Here is a 14259-nt window from a genome sequence, read left to right as displayed (position 1 = left end):
CCCCTTTGTCCGCCCTGCTTGGCGCGCGCTTTCGCGCACGCGCACTCCCCTCGGCGCGCGCTCTCCCTCCCGCCGCGCCCTCCCGCCGCGCGCCGCGGGGCGCAGATTCTCCCCGCGCCGAGGGAGCAGCGCGGCGCCCCCACCCCGCCTTCCGGCCGCGCTGGGTCCTAGCGCCCGTGGGCGCCCTCTCCACCTTCCCACCCTCGTGTTTTCTAGGTCAGAGCCCACGAGGGGGCAAGAACGAGGTTAGAGAGGACTCGAGGGAGTCTGAGAGGGTCACCTGGTCCAGCCTCCCGGGCCCTACGGGACCAGACTGGCCTAGACTGTCCCAGTCTGTTCTTGTAAGGCGGAGCACGTGTCTATTTCAAGGAGGGAAGCAGCCAAGCTCTGCAATCGCGTGTGCATTCATTCATCCATTAGCCTGTCTGCCCATCCATCCATCCATCCATCCCTCCCTCCCTCCATCCTAGTTTGAGCCAGACTTCGGAGAGCTACCAGTCTACTCGGGGAAGAGGTCGTCAACTGGGGCCTCGGGGGCTGTGACCAGCCCAGGTAGGGTTTGCGACTCCCGCTGTGAACAGTCGGGGACTAGTCCTGGAATGCGGCTGATAAGCTCAGCGCTCACTGGAGAGAAAAGAAAGGGGATTCCAAACAGAGGGAGCAGTGTGTGCAAAGGCACGTGTGAAGGAGCATTATTTGATACTGGAAACTGGCTTGGAAGGAGGTGGGGTAGATGAGGTTGGCGATGAGATAGGGACCACTCGTTCCCCCGCCCCGGGCCCTACTCCCTCTCTTACCCCGATGGGTAAGAGCCACACTGTTTCATTAATGAGAAAGCCCCGACACACCTTCCATATTTCCTCTCTTTGTTCAGGCTGTTTCCTCCACCCAGCATACTCTTCCCAAGCACCCTGTTTTTCAGATCTTTTGGAACAAGGGATCGTAGACTCAAGTACCTGTGGGTCACAGAAATTAGTGACTGGGCTCAGGCGTCAGGTGACCGGAAGTGGGGGACACGAGGCAAACTGGAGCGTCATGGGCTTGTATGGACGGATGATTTTTCAAGAGAAGCAGGAAGTCCACATAGTGTCTTCCAGCTTTTCAATATTGGAAACTAATTCCCAAGTTTGGAACTACTGAATGGGCCAAACGAAACACACTTTGGGGTCAAATCTAGCCCAGGGGCCATCATTTTGCAACCTCTGCTCCTGAGAATATTGCCTCACTTCCCAGTTTTTCCCGCTCCTGCTTCTTTCTAGACTCTTTTGTTCTAGAACCCAAGTACTATGTGACCATCAGCTCTGCAAAATACAAGATGGATTGGGTTGCTCCTTTGCATAAAATTGCCAAGGACACCCTGTTACCTCCAGGGCGAAAAATCTAACCTTCTTATCCTGGTGTTTAAAGCCCGTAGACTTTGGGTCTCTACCCCTTTCTTTACTGAGGTCCCCTCTTCTCCATTAAGCCTTGAACTTAGCCTAGAATATGTGCTTTCTCATAGCGATGTGCCTTCATACGCTTGGTTTCCTTTGTTTAGAAACATTTCCCCCCTCTTTTTCGTTCTCTGAACAAGTTATCCTCTGAGACATCTCTTCTACGTCTACCTTTTCTCTCTCACCCCTCCCTGTCCTGCTAATGTTCCCGAGTTGCAACTTTCACCCTTTGTTCTACTCCTCTCCAAGTAAGGCCTTATTGACCCAAACTAATGGAGGGGTTTGGGTTATGGGGCAGGCAGAAGCGGGGAGAGGAGAGGAGAAAGGAGAGGAAGGAAATGTGTTCCTGTGTCTAATAAACCGAGAGGAAACTGAGACCTAGAGAGGGGGTAGGAGCAGAATCTGGCCTTGCAATGCTCTCAACCACGGTTATTAAGGGTTATCAAGGCCACCTTCTGCAGGTGCCCTGATTCCTCACCTGGGGCATTTGATTACCTACAATTAGAAAATGTTTGCTAAGATGTATTGTGGGTATTCAAACCCCCATCCCCAAACCCCAAGCTCTGCAGGGTGAGAAGTCCTGGTCCCCAAAGGGGGTACACTCTGACCAGGGGATACATCAAGGGTCTCATTAAAACTTAAGCTACGGCTGCTGCCAGGGTACTTTAGACCCCATGTGTTTGGAACTGACAGGTCAGAAGAACGAGTCACTTCTCTGGCAGTCAAAATCGACCCTAATCAATTACTAGAAGTTACTAGAAGTACCCCGATTAGTTACTAGAAGAAGGCAGGGCTGCTTTTACAAAGTGGGAGCCGGGAGAAATACATGTGGAACCCAGTGAACCACTGGAGTGATCCCTTGGTTATGATAACCTAGAGTTTAGACCCTTCAGGACTGAAGGGTTGGGTCACAGCACCCGGTGATCCATCAAGACCAGGGAAGGTGATAGCTGAGAGTGTGGATAATTAAGAATGGAGAGTGAAGGGGGAAAGGACAGGTACCGGTTACCCGGTTACGGCCCTGAGATCAAGTACAGGAAGGGGGGGAGGGGCTATAGTTCACATCACTAACCACCCTCCTCACAGTTCCCATTTAGAAAGAGAGACTCGAGGCATCCACGGAGGAGCTGGGTGGCATGAGGCGGGGGATGTGGCAGCCATGAAAATGCACCATCCAGACCTCTCACTGCGGGGCTGGTGACTGCCCAGGGCAGCGGCGATGGGGTCTCTCCACAGTTCACAGAGGGGTCTCCACTTTACCTTCCTCTAGCTGGTCCCAGTTGATGACTGGGTGCCGCCAAGACACCAAAGCATCCAGCTCCTTAGAGACACAGAGCTTCCCTGATGGGCAACTAGGGATCGAGGACTTCCCACTGGCTCCATCAAAACTTTCTTAGCATTCTCATCCCACCTTCCTTCCTTCGATCCTCATTCCAAACTTTGGATCTGTTGAGCCCGACGGTTCGCCCAGCCTCCTCCGGCTTCCTTCTGGTTTTTCCGCCCAGGCGTTTTCCCCAGCAGGATGGATCACTTGCACATCTGACCCCGTCTTGGCCCGCTTCTTAGAGGACTGAACCAACACAACATAGCTGAAGAGAGGAACTAAAATAGCTATGCCTAACGCTGCGGTCCCTTTTCCCTGACACCTGGGGATAATCCAGTCTTGCCAGCTCAAAGTTTTGCATCCACAGCATTGCGGCCCTTCCAGAGAGGGTCTTGGTGGGTATGATCTGGATAGCAGAACACGAAGATAAAACCCAGCTCTGATTTCCATAATAACACAGAAGAGACATCGGGAAACCCCATTTGGGGTTCCTCTGCCTGGGGCCCACACCCTCTTCGATGCTGGGGAGTCCTCATACTCCCGGGGAATCAGTTTGCTGCTCCCTGTTCATGGAAGCTCGTGAGGCCAGTGACTTCCCTTTGGTCGCCTCTTGTATTCACTGACCAATCACAAATCTCTGTTGTGGGGATCAGGGAAGGAGTCAAAACAGAGTCCCCGTCCTTTAGAATATATACCTCATGTTTCAAACTGTACGAGTCTGGGCAACTCAACCGGCCGTACTGAAAGTGATCTGTTAAGATGACATGTTGGCCAGGGGCGCCTGGGTGGCTCAATTCGGTTAAGCGTCCGACTTCAGCTCAGGTCATGATCATGCGGTCCGTGAGTTGCAGCCCCGAGTCGGGCTCTGTGCTGACAGCTCAGAGCCTGGAGCCTGCTTCGGATTCTGTGTCTCCTTCTCTCTCTGCCCCTCCCCTGCTCCCTCTCTCTCTCTCTCTCTCTCTCAGAAGTATTTATTTAATGACTAAACATTAAAAAAATAAAAACTAAAAAAGGTGATGCGTTGGCCATATTGATAGTCCCCAAATCTGGGGTAAAATGATGGCATTTGAGGATCTCCCCAGAGTGTTCTATGTTCTATGATGCTCCTAATTGCTCACGTTCTCAGTTATAACAAAGAGAAAGCTTCCTGGCTTGTTGGTCCGCATTACGATGGTACGGGAAGAAGCTTCTGCCCTGATGGCCACCTGCACAGGATACTGCTGCTGGTGACCAACTCGTCAACATGATCAGAGATCCTGGTGGCACTGGTGACTGAGTAGTTCGGAGGGCTGATCAGGTTTAAGAAGCTGAAGATGATGACGTCTTGAGCAGAGGTTACGGAAGGCGTTCAGCGCCAGGAAAGGAGCCCCCAGGGCCCCTGGGAGACACAGGTCAAGCTATGGCCAATAATGAAAAACCAACAGGTCCCCCAGAACCCAAGAGGGATCAGAAGGAAGACAGCGGGGCAGCCCGGGACGTACAGCGGCTGCAGGAGATGGATCTTTGAATCTGTCGTTACCTTTTTTGGAGGATATATTCTGGAGGGAGAAACACAGTGTTCCAGCAAGAGTCCTGATGAGCTCCCCACCTCCCGCGTCCAAAGACAACTCTGTGACCGCGGCCAGCAAGATGGCACTGAATAATGGCCAATACAGAATAATGGCGGTGCCGAGAGGGAAGGGCCTGCTTCTTTATGCTATCGCAGAGCTGCTGAGTTGTACTTGGAGCGGCTTTGAAGGGAATTCTCCTCCTTGTAGCTGAAAGCTTGCCAGCGGACACGAGAAAAATATCTCTAAAATCATGAGAGTGGTTGCTCCCGGAGATGGGATCCAGGAAATGGGACTGGGGTCGGGGTAGATAATGGGGATTCGTCTTTCTGTGTCACGTGTTTTCTTTCTTTGTTTCTTTCTTTTTTTTTAATTAAAAATATCTGACACAGGGGGCGCCTCGGTGACTCCGTTGGTTGGGCGTCTGACTCTTGGTTTCAGCTCAGGGTCGTGAGGTCGAGCCCCGCATCGGGCTCTGTGCTGACAGCTCGGAGCCTGGAGCCTGTTTCGGATTCTGTGTCTCCCTCTCTCTCTGCCCCTCGCCTGCTCACACTCTGTCTCTATCTCCCAAAAATAAATAAACATTAAAAGAGTTAAAAAAAAAAAATGACCCCACCTCTCCGTCTCTGAGAAACACAGGACTGGGTAGTACCTTTCGCTCTTGGGCCCCCTGCCCCTCACACCTGTGGCACTCCTTAGGCCTGGATGTGGCCGTGAGTGTGGATGTGGAGTGCGGATCTGATACGTCCTCCCGTCCCCCCGCCCGTGTTTATTGCAGAGCATCAAGAAGCATCCTCTGGAATCCTCGGAACAGAAGCAGAGCTACTCAGAACCGCTTCAGTCCAAGCTCCTTCGTTGGGGATGGGTCACCAAAGCCATCCCCGGGAACGCAGGCCTTTGGAAGGAAACACGTGCTGTCTGGTGCACGTCCGCCGGGGTCTGGATTTAATGATGCCCTAGTTTGGGTTTCCCAGAAACGGACCCTGAGACAGGGATCTGAGAGGAAATAGTTTATTTGGTAGGTGATCTCAGGTAGGGGAGTGGAGAAGTGAGCTAGGAAGGCAAGTGCACACTGTGGGCGACAGGAAGGGAATCCCAAGGGGAAGGGGGCTCTCAGAGACCGTGTAGGATGTGCGCCTACATGAGTAGACCATGTATGATACTCCAGCCCCCCGTCAGGCATCAGTGAGAGCGGCTGCGGGGGATGCGAGCGGAGCAGGCCGGATCAGATAAGCCCCCCAGGAAAAGTAATGGGAATGCTGGGAAGTAGAAGTGGGGGAAGGCCCCAGAAAGACTGGATGGGGAGCCAGCCATGGCCAGCACTTACTGCCCCGGGTCCCGGGGGCTGGCATGATGCTCATATTGCCAAGTGGAGTAGAACCCTCTTATCCGGCATCGTCTCTCCCCCATCTCTTAGCAACAGAACCTCAAATTTCCCTTGGGGACCCATTTTCCTCGACATACCCTTCCCTATGCACTAGGGGTTCTCGGGGGGGGGGGGTGCCCACCTGTTCGGCTCTAGGAGGGGGCTTGCGACCCAGAGCCTACCAGTGTATTCCACCCCCCTGGCCATCCTGATCGTTTCTGAGATAGGCCTGTGCCCCAAGCCAGGCCAAGAGGATAGAACTCTCCTTCCATTGAACTGTAAAGAGAGGGAGAGGTAGGTCTGGAGTTAGTACCACCGGGGAAACTCAACCAGAGGACGAGGCCAAAACGGCAGACGGCAGAGCCAAGAGCTGAAGAGTCAAAACCCTCATGCCATCACCTGAGCCCTTGGATCTAGCCACACCCAAAGACCCTGGACTGTTCAGGTACGTAACCCACTAAAGTTCCTTTTGCGCTTAAGTCAGTGGGACTTGGGTCCCTGCCACTTACAGCCCCAAGTTCTTTGCGCTGCGTATAAATGTGGGTTTCTAAAATGTTTACAAACGCAGGGGTAAATGAAAGATTCTGCCATCTGTCCCCATACTCACTATTTCCTCAGCATCCAGGTTGTGAAAGGGAATTCTCAGAGGGCGTTCAGCCTCCCCAGGAGTAGGAGGTTCAGATCCTGGGAGTCCAGCTCGGGCTCCCTAAAGGCAATCGTTCCTAAGGGCACATGAGGAGCCGGGTAGGTTCGCAGCTGAGCATGCGGGTGGGCTCCTGGACTGCCACAGGGGGCCCCTTTCCCTTTAAGTTGCAGGAACCTCCGGGTTCTTGGCCAAGACATGGATGCAGTCATTCATTCATTCACCCTTGATAATAGGCACGAGGATAAATAGGTGAGTTACGCAGACAACCCTGGCCTTCAGGAGCTTTCAGCCTAGTGGGGGAGACACTGTACTCATCACACCAATAAGTGGCAAATTCTAGCTGAGACCAGACTACCAACGAGAGACAAAGGTCGGGGCTTTCTGGAGGAAGTGACGGCTGCGCTGGGATTGCCAGGGGCGAGCAGGGCTTCGTAGGTAAAGGGTAGGCAAAGAGCCGTCTCGGCGTTCAGGCCCTTTCTCCCCACTTCCTGCCCACTTTTGGGTATCGACCCGCATCACCCCCACCCCCACCCCGGAGCTTGCTCAGCAACTCAGACACACTCTTCCTTTTTCCCACCTTCCAGAGCTCGTATCCCTCAACTCCAGGAAGTTCTGCTTTATGTCTAACCTGCTGCCAGCACAGCCTACTTTCTTTGCTTTGGTCCCAGGGGATGTGTGAAGGGCAGCTGAGCGCCTCTGCCCTAATGCTTTTCACTCGCCTCTCTTCTCAGGGACGCGTCTCTAGACATTAGGCATCTAGGGTATGTCAGGTACTTCCACAAGGCTAGGCCTTCCCCCAGATGGTGAAACCGAGGCACAGGCCATAGGAATGGGATATTTCAATCTCTCCCAGGCCAAGTAGCCTCCAGGGAAGTTGCCAGGACTAGTCCTTCCCTGGCACTCCAGAGCCCGCCGGTCCTAGGGACACGGCCCCCTTCCTCCAGCCCCTGGCCCTCAGAGAACCTCTGTTCATCCCTGCCTGCCTATTTTCCAAGCACAGATTTGTGCCAGGCCAAGTCCTAAGCATCTTACACATATGAACTCATTCAAAACTCACTGATAACCCTATAGTGTGGCTGCTGTCGTTATGCGTCTGAGACACAGGAAGGTGAGGAGCTTGTTGAAATTCATACCCTACCTGGGACTCGAACCCCAGGCCGGGCTCCGGAGTCCAGGCCCCACACCACCCTGCTGGCCAGCTGATCCATCTCAGCCAAGCATCCTCACCTCCTCCTCTCCCCAGATTCCATTCGATCTCGTTTCCTTCTCCCTCCCTGTCTCCCTCCCTATCATGATTTCGCGATTTCTGATTTCTATCTATTCCTGCCTGTGGGCTGCCGCCTGGGAGGGGCCCTGTCCTGGTGTCCTGGGACAACAGGGGGGGTTGGGAGAGGGGTGGGGGTGTGGGGAGGGACACAGGGCAGAGGTCTGGGTGGTCGAAGGGCCCGGGGGCCACGCCCCAATCTATTTCCAGCTTCGTGGAGGCTCCGACTGAGCCTGAGCCGGGGCCTGGAGGAGGTGGGCAGGGTGGCAGAAGGAAGGGGCTGGGTGGAGCCAGGCCTGCAAGTCCTAATTAAGTCAGTTAATTAGGTGGGGAGGAGAAGCCTGTGGGAGTTAATGAGCTTGGCTAATTAAGTGGATCCTGGAGAATGGCTCAAATTCCGGTGGCTGGGGAGGGATGGGGGCTTAGGCAGGATGGAGGGAGGGGGAGTGGGATGCCTGGTGCCTCCCAGGTGTCACCAGGGTCTGTCTGCAGCCATCACCGGGGTCTGAGGCCACTACCGAGAACTTCAGTGACCTTCGGGGTGTTCAACGCCCCCCCTCCCCCGCCCCCGCCACCAGGGACTGGTCTAAAGTTACCATCAAGGCCCAACGCCCTTACCAAGGCCATATATGCTATTGACATCTGGGCCTGAGGTCATTATCGAGGCCTGGTCCTGCGTCACCCGTCCCTTGGGGGTTCAAGCTAGGTTCCCGTTGAGCAGTTTGGGGGATGGGGACAGAAATCGAGCCCTGACCCAGGAACCCTTCAGGGCAACCAACACAATCCCTGTGGTGGGTGGGGGAGCCATGACTGCCACGCCCACATGCCAAGTTTAAGTCTGCAAAGCATTCCCGCTGTCACCGCCAGCAGGGAGAGCTGCAGGGCTCTTGTCCCAGCTCACAGATGCGGCAACTGAGGCCAGGGAGGAAGGAGCTTGCCCTGGCTCCTCCTCAGCCTCCTGCTCACGGTGCAGACCCAGGAGGCAGGGCCGTTGCGGGGGGGGGGGGGGGGGGGGAAGAGGACAAGGGAATGTTCTCTTCCAGGCCTGGAGCCAGTCACCTGCTAGGCCATCAGCTGTTCCGGGAGCTTGGAGGCCTTCTCTTGCTCGAGCGCTGTTTCTCTCTGATTGTGGGGTCCTGAAACGCCACCACCAGGGATCCTGGGGCGGTGAGGTGTACCTGATACCAGGGCCGGCTACAGAATGTGGGCCTCCTGTTCAGGAAGCAGAAAGAAAGCTTTTCCCTTCTACCCAGCTCGCGCGCGCGAGCTCTCTCTCTCTCTCTCAGCCTGTCATGGTGGTTTATTTGTTATTTAAGGCCATGCTCCCTTGGGCGTGGGGATAGGTGGGGGCCAGTGCAGACCCTCACAGGGGCCCAGGGCCACCCCGCTGCACACTTGGTGTGGAACCTGCCTGCACCCAGGCCCCTGCCCTACAAAGACCAGCCCTGGTGACTGGGTGGGGGCAAGGAGTGGGGAGCTGGGAGCCCCCCCCCCGCCCAGGGGGGTGTGGGAGGGTGGGATTGCTTGTGGCGCAGGCGCCGTCCTCCCAACAGACCCCACTTACAAATTCAAAGATGAAATTATGAAGAATTGCCCGATGCCACCTACAGAGCAGCAAACCCCAAGTTCGGGGCCCCGCGTGACGGCACTGGTCACACCCGGCTGGACACACACAACCTGACGGTCCTCGTGGCCACTCTGCACGCTTGGTGAACTGCCCCCAGTTCACCTACTTGCTCATTCATTCATTCATTCATTCACCAAATATTTATTGAGTGCCTCCTCCATGCAAAGAACAAAACAGAAAAGATCTCTGCCCTCATCCATGCTAGTGAGGGGGAGAAGGCAACAAATGGGGTAACTGAGTAAATAATTATGCTTCAAGGGATTCGAGTGAGGGAAGAAACAGAGCAGAGAGGGCAAGTCCTCGCAGAGGAGGTTACATTTGAGCAGAAACTTGAAGGGGAGGGAAGGGGCCATACCGATACGAGGGGTCCAGTAGGCCAGCCACGGGCGACAGCCAGCGTGTGCATGGTGGTGGGGGGGGGGGGGGCGGTCAGGAACAATGAGGAGGCTGGTAAAGCATGAGAGGAGATGAGAGGTAATGGGGACAGTTCACTCAGGGCCACCATAATAAGCCTTTGGCTTTGACTCTGAGTGAGGTGGGGGTTTATTGGAGGGTTTTGAGCAGAGGAGGGATGAGCTTTCGGTGTTAACGGGCTCCCTCTGGCTGCTATGGGACAGATAGCCCTGGGGGGGGTGGGCAGGAGAAATGAGGAGGCTCCTCACCCAGTTGGGTGAGAGAAGACGGCAACTTGGAACAGGGCTGCAGGAGGAAAGGTGGTGAGAAGTGGACCTCTGCTGACAGACTGGAGGAGGGGGGTGGTGTGTGTGTGTGTGTGTGTGTGTGTGTGTGTGTGTACGTACAGTTTACCCTGGGTACCCGGACCATGAATTTCCACGAACAGGTGAGGACACTAAGCAGCTCTCTGGTCCCCAGGATTCTGTGCCCTGGAGAGTCGGCTGTCATTTTGGGGGCACCCCCCCCATACCTCTACATTTCTGCCTGCCTCGGGCCAGCTGCTGCAACGTGGGAAAGTTTACATGAACCCTATGGATGGGGGACATGGCCTGGGCAGGGACAGCGGTAAACCCGAGAGCCCTGGTTCGTCTGAACAGTGACCCTGTGACCCTGCGACCCACTGTTGCCACATGGGAATGTGCACTGAGGCTCTCAGAGCTTGCAATTTTTCAAGAGACGTTGGAAATCTAGATCTTAGGATGCAATGCCCTGATTTTTTAAATATTGGCAAGTCAATTCTTTTAATATTTACTTATTTATTTGGCGGGGGGAGGGGCAGAGAGAGAGGGAGAGAGAGAATCCCAAGCAGGCTCCATACTCAGTGCAGAGCTGGATGCCGGGCTTGATCCCACAAGGGTGAGATCATGACCTGAGCTGAAATCAAGAGTCAGACGCTTAACTGACTGAGCCACCCAGGCACCAGGCACTGAGGCACCCAGGCACTTACCCAGGCAAGTACATTTTTTTCTTAATTAAAAAAAATTTTTTAAAAATATGTCTTTATTTTTGAGAGACAGAGAGAGACAGAGCATGAGCAGGGGAAGGGCAGAGAGAGAGGGAGACACAGAATCCAAGCAGGCTCCAGGCTCCAAGCTGTCAGCACAGAGACTGATGTGGGGCTCGAACCCACGAACCACGAGATCATGACCTGAGCCGAAGTCGGACGCTTAACCGACTGAGCCACCCAGGCACCCCAGGTAAAATTTTGATGTCAGGGCAGGCTATACCCCTGTGTGGGACCAAAGATAGGACAGGGGCTGCTTCCGTAGGCCCTCTTCCCATAGTAACATCTGCATCTGGGGTGTCCGGAAACCCGGATCCCCCTGGGGCGTGGCTTGATAGGTCAGCTCTTGGCAGGTCTAGGCAGGAGCCGGGGTGAGGGGCCGTTAGAACAGTTGGCAAGGAGCGACCCCTGTGAGCCCTTTGGGTGCCAGGCAGTGGCATAGCTCGAGGGATGATATGGTTTCCAGGCAAGGGTTGCCGCTGGTCCTCTGGGCACCCCAGAGCAGGGAAGAAGGTACAGTGGCCAGAAGGGTGAGACCGTGGCCAAGAATGAGCCATAGGGTGAGATTTGCTCCAAGACAAGAGAACCAGCATGAAGGGAAGGCGCCTGGACTTCTCCTTGTCCCTGCCCTAGAGACCACCCTCTACCCCAGCCTCTGCTGTCCCCAGACTCCCCCCCAAAAGCCCACCTCCATTTCTCCATTTCCCTGGACCTGGGCTGGGCTGAGGGGCTGCGGGAGAAGGAGAGAGAGAGAGAGAGAGAGGCGATAGCAAAACTTCCTCCGCCATCACGTCGGGTCAGCATCCCCGTGTGGCCCTGTGCTTCCCAGGTGTGACCTCATTCATCCTGCCAACGTCGGAACGACGGCTGTGCCCATTTTAGTGCTGACGAAAATGGGTCACAGAACAGCTGGGTAACCTGGCCAAGGTCACAGGGCCTTGGGAGTAGTGGGAACTGCAGTTAAGCCCAGGGATGTGTGGCTACAAAATCTAAAATATGAACACAGAAACTGTCAGATAAAAAGAGTCCAGAGCTTCACCGCCGGCCACGGGCTGGGCCAGTCGCTGTATGTGTGAGCGCAGCGCTCCCTCTAGCGGCTGGTCTGACACAGTGCAGGGAGGACTGGGACTCTCTCAAGCGCGCGCGCGCGCGCCCGCGCACACACACACACCTGTTTACTCTCTGGTTCTCCAGAGGAAGAGCACACCATCTCCATCTTCTGCTCCCCTACAACCCAGGATCCGTGGCCTCTACCCAGCTGGTTCACCCAAGGCCCCTCTCCTTGGTCAAGGGAAACTTGACCTTGGTCAAGCTGCGCCAACCCCGGGACATCTTCTCGCTGCTCCCCTGCTTGTCCCTTTCTCTCTGTCGATGCCTGGGTCTCTTTGTCTCCACCCGTGGTTCTCTCAAACTTGGCTGCACGTTATAACCCGCTGGGAAGCTTTCAAAAATCATGATGCACAGGCCACACGGGAGAGGGAATGAATCCGTCTCCTCTCACCATCTTTGATTTCCAGGGACAGGGGGGGTTTCTGGGAAGCCTACGGCGGGCCTCTCAGTTTCCCAACGTCGTCTGCTTCCAAGCTTATACCCCAGATCTCACCGCCCCCCCCCCCCGGAGATCTCTATTTTCTTCAGTGTTTTCCCCCTTCCATCCCCTTCACCACTTGTTATGATATCCGGCTGTAGCAGCTCATCGAGCTCATGGAGACCATCACCCCTTTCCGCCACCGCCATCCGTCTCGTCGCGCTCGGTCTCCGCCCGCCACCACCAGAGCTGCTGCCCGGAATCCCCGCTCCCCTGCCCACCTCCCTCGTGGCAGTACCCGCTTGGCCATCACCGACTCTCTGCCTGCACCGAGCAAAGCCAACACGGCTCAGAGCGTCCCACACCGGCCTGGCAGCTTCCTTTCTGGTTCATGGTCTTTTTCTAAAATTGTTTTTAAGTTTATTTCTTTATTTTGAGAGAGAGGGAGGGAGCGAGAGAGAGAATCCCAAGCAGGCTCCGCCGCCGCCGCTGTCAGCGCAGAACCCCCCTAGGGGGCTCGATCTCACCAATCGGGAGAGAGCGTGACCTGCGCGGAAATCCAGAGCCAGACGCTTCACGGACTGAACCACCCAGGCGCCCCTCCGGTTCGTGGCCTCGCAGGGGCGCTCACTGCTGCCGCGCAACCCCCGCTGGCCTGCCAGCTGCTTTTTCCCCCCTCTCTGAGAAGGGAAACTTCCATTCCCCTGTGAATCTCCTAGGGATCTCGGCGAAGGCCAGGCCCCTGCGTGTCTAACCCGCCCCGAGGCGGTGCCAGTGCTTCCGGTCTGCGCCCCTCCCTCTGAGCCGCAAGGTCTTGGACGACTCTCTCCCACCTGCTCCTTTCGCCTCCGACCGCGGCTCCCACTTCACGGAGCAAACAGATGGATCAGACTGCCTCCCGCCGGCAAAGCACAAACCCACCCAGCTGCTCACTTCTCGCTTCTTCCCATCTGCTTTGGGTGGGGGAAGCTCTCCTCCTGTGAGGCCAAGCCTCCCTTGGGACCTCGTTGTCTCAGGACTCCGCTCCCTCCCTGCCCCACCAACCTCCTTCTGGCTCCAGGACTGTTCCCACAGCAGGCGGGCTGGGCATCGCCTCCCTCACCCCACGCCTCCAGCTATTTCTTGGACCCCCACCCCCCCCCCACCCCATCCCCCTGCACAGTGTGGAAAGCTTCCTGGCAGAGTTGGCTTCTTGTCGCTGCCCTGCCACCTCCGGTTCTCCGCTTTGTGCTTCGTGTTCTTTCCACTATCCTTTTGTAAATATGGTTCTGATTTGTAGTCAAGTTCAACGTGCCCGTAGCTTAGAATCAAGAAAAGCGCACCACCCCCACCCCTATCCCCATTTCCCACGCCCGAAGGGCAAGCCTTTCAACTCGGGGCAACTTTTCATTCTGTGTTTCCTACAGAGCACCTTCACTTTGCTTCTTGCCAGGTTTAGGCTTTCGCTGCCGACTTCCTACTTGGGAAGAGCAGGATTTAGCTCCCTTCCGTCCCCCCCGCCAAGATTCCTGTCCCTGCCCGCCTAATACAGTCGTATCAGAATATCTCTGGTGTTTACACGTTGTGGAAACATTGTGGACATGGAAACATGTGGCATTGTATGGTTTCTTCCCCCGTTTTCCTTTTTTATAATAGATTTAAAAAAAAAGTAATCTCGGGGCGCCTGGGTGGCGCAGTCGGTTAAGCGTCCGACTTCAGCCAGGTCAGGATCTCGCGGTCCGGGAGTTCGAGCCCCGCGTCAGGCTCTGGGCTGATGGCTCAGAGCCTGGAGCCTGTTTCCGATTCTGTGTCTCCCTCTCTCTCTGCCCCTCCCCCGTTCATGCTCTGTCTCTCTCTGTCCCAAAAATAAATAAACGTTGGAAAAAAATTTTTTTTAAAGTAATCTCTAGGCCGAACGTGGGGCTCGAACTCATGACGTTGAGGTCAAGAGTTGCGCGCTCCACCGACAGAACCAGCCAGGCGCCGCTGGACTTTATCTTCTAAAGCAGTTTTAGGTTTAAAGAATTGTGAAGAAAGTACATATCCCGCCTCCTCCTTCCAGGATCCTATTATTAACGTCTCACAT

The 14259-nt window shown here is 55.3% G+C and overlaps 1 protein-coding gene across 1 annotated transcript in view; it reads right to left on the bottom strand.

Moving 5' to 3' along the window:
* SBK1 (SH3 domain binding kinase 1) overlaps positions 1–14259 on the bottom strand; it is a 46618-nt gene that overhangs the window by 21122 nt on the left and 11237 nt on the right. The window lies entirely within an intron of this gene.

The sequence above is a fragment of the Herpailurus yagouaroundi genome, unplaced genomic scaffold (genome assembly GCF_014898765.1).
Source record: "Herpailurus yagouaroundi ecotype Mexico unplaced genomic scaffold, PumYag 410, whole genome shotgun sequence".
In the NCBI taxonomy this organism is placed as follows: domain Eukaryota; kingdom Metazoa; phylum Chordata; class Mammalia; order Carnivora; family Felidae; genus Herpailurus; species Herpailurus yagouaroundi.
Note: the sequence above shows the minus strand (reverse complement) of the source record. Positions and strands in the feature narration are given on the sequence as shown.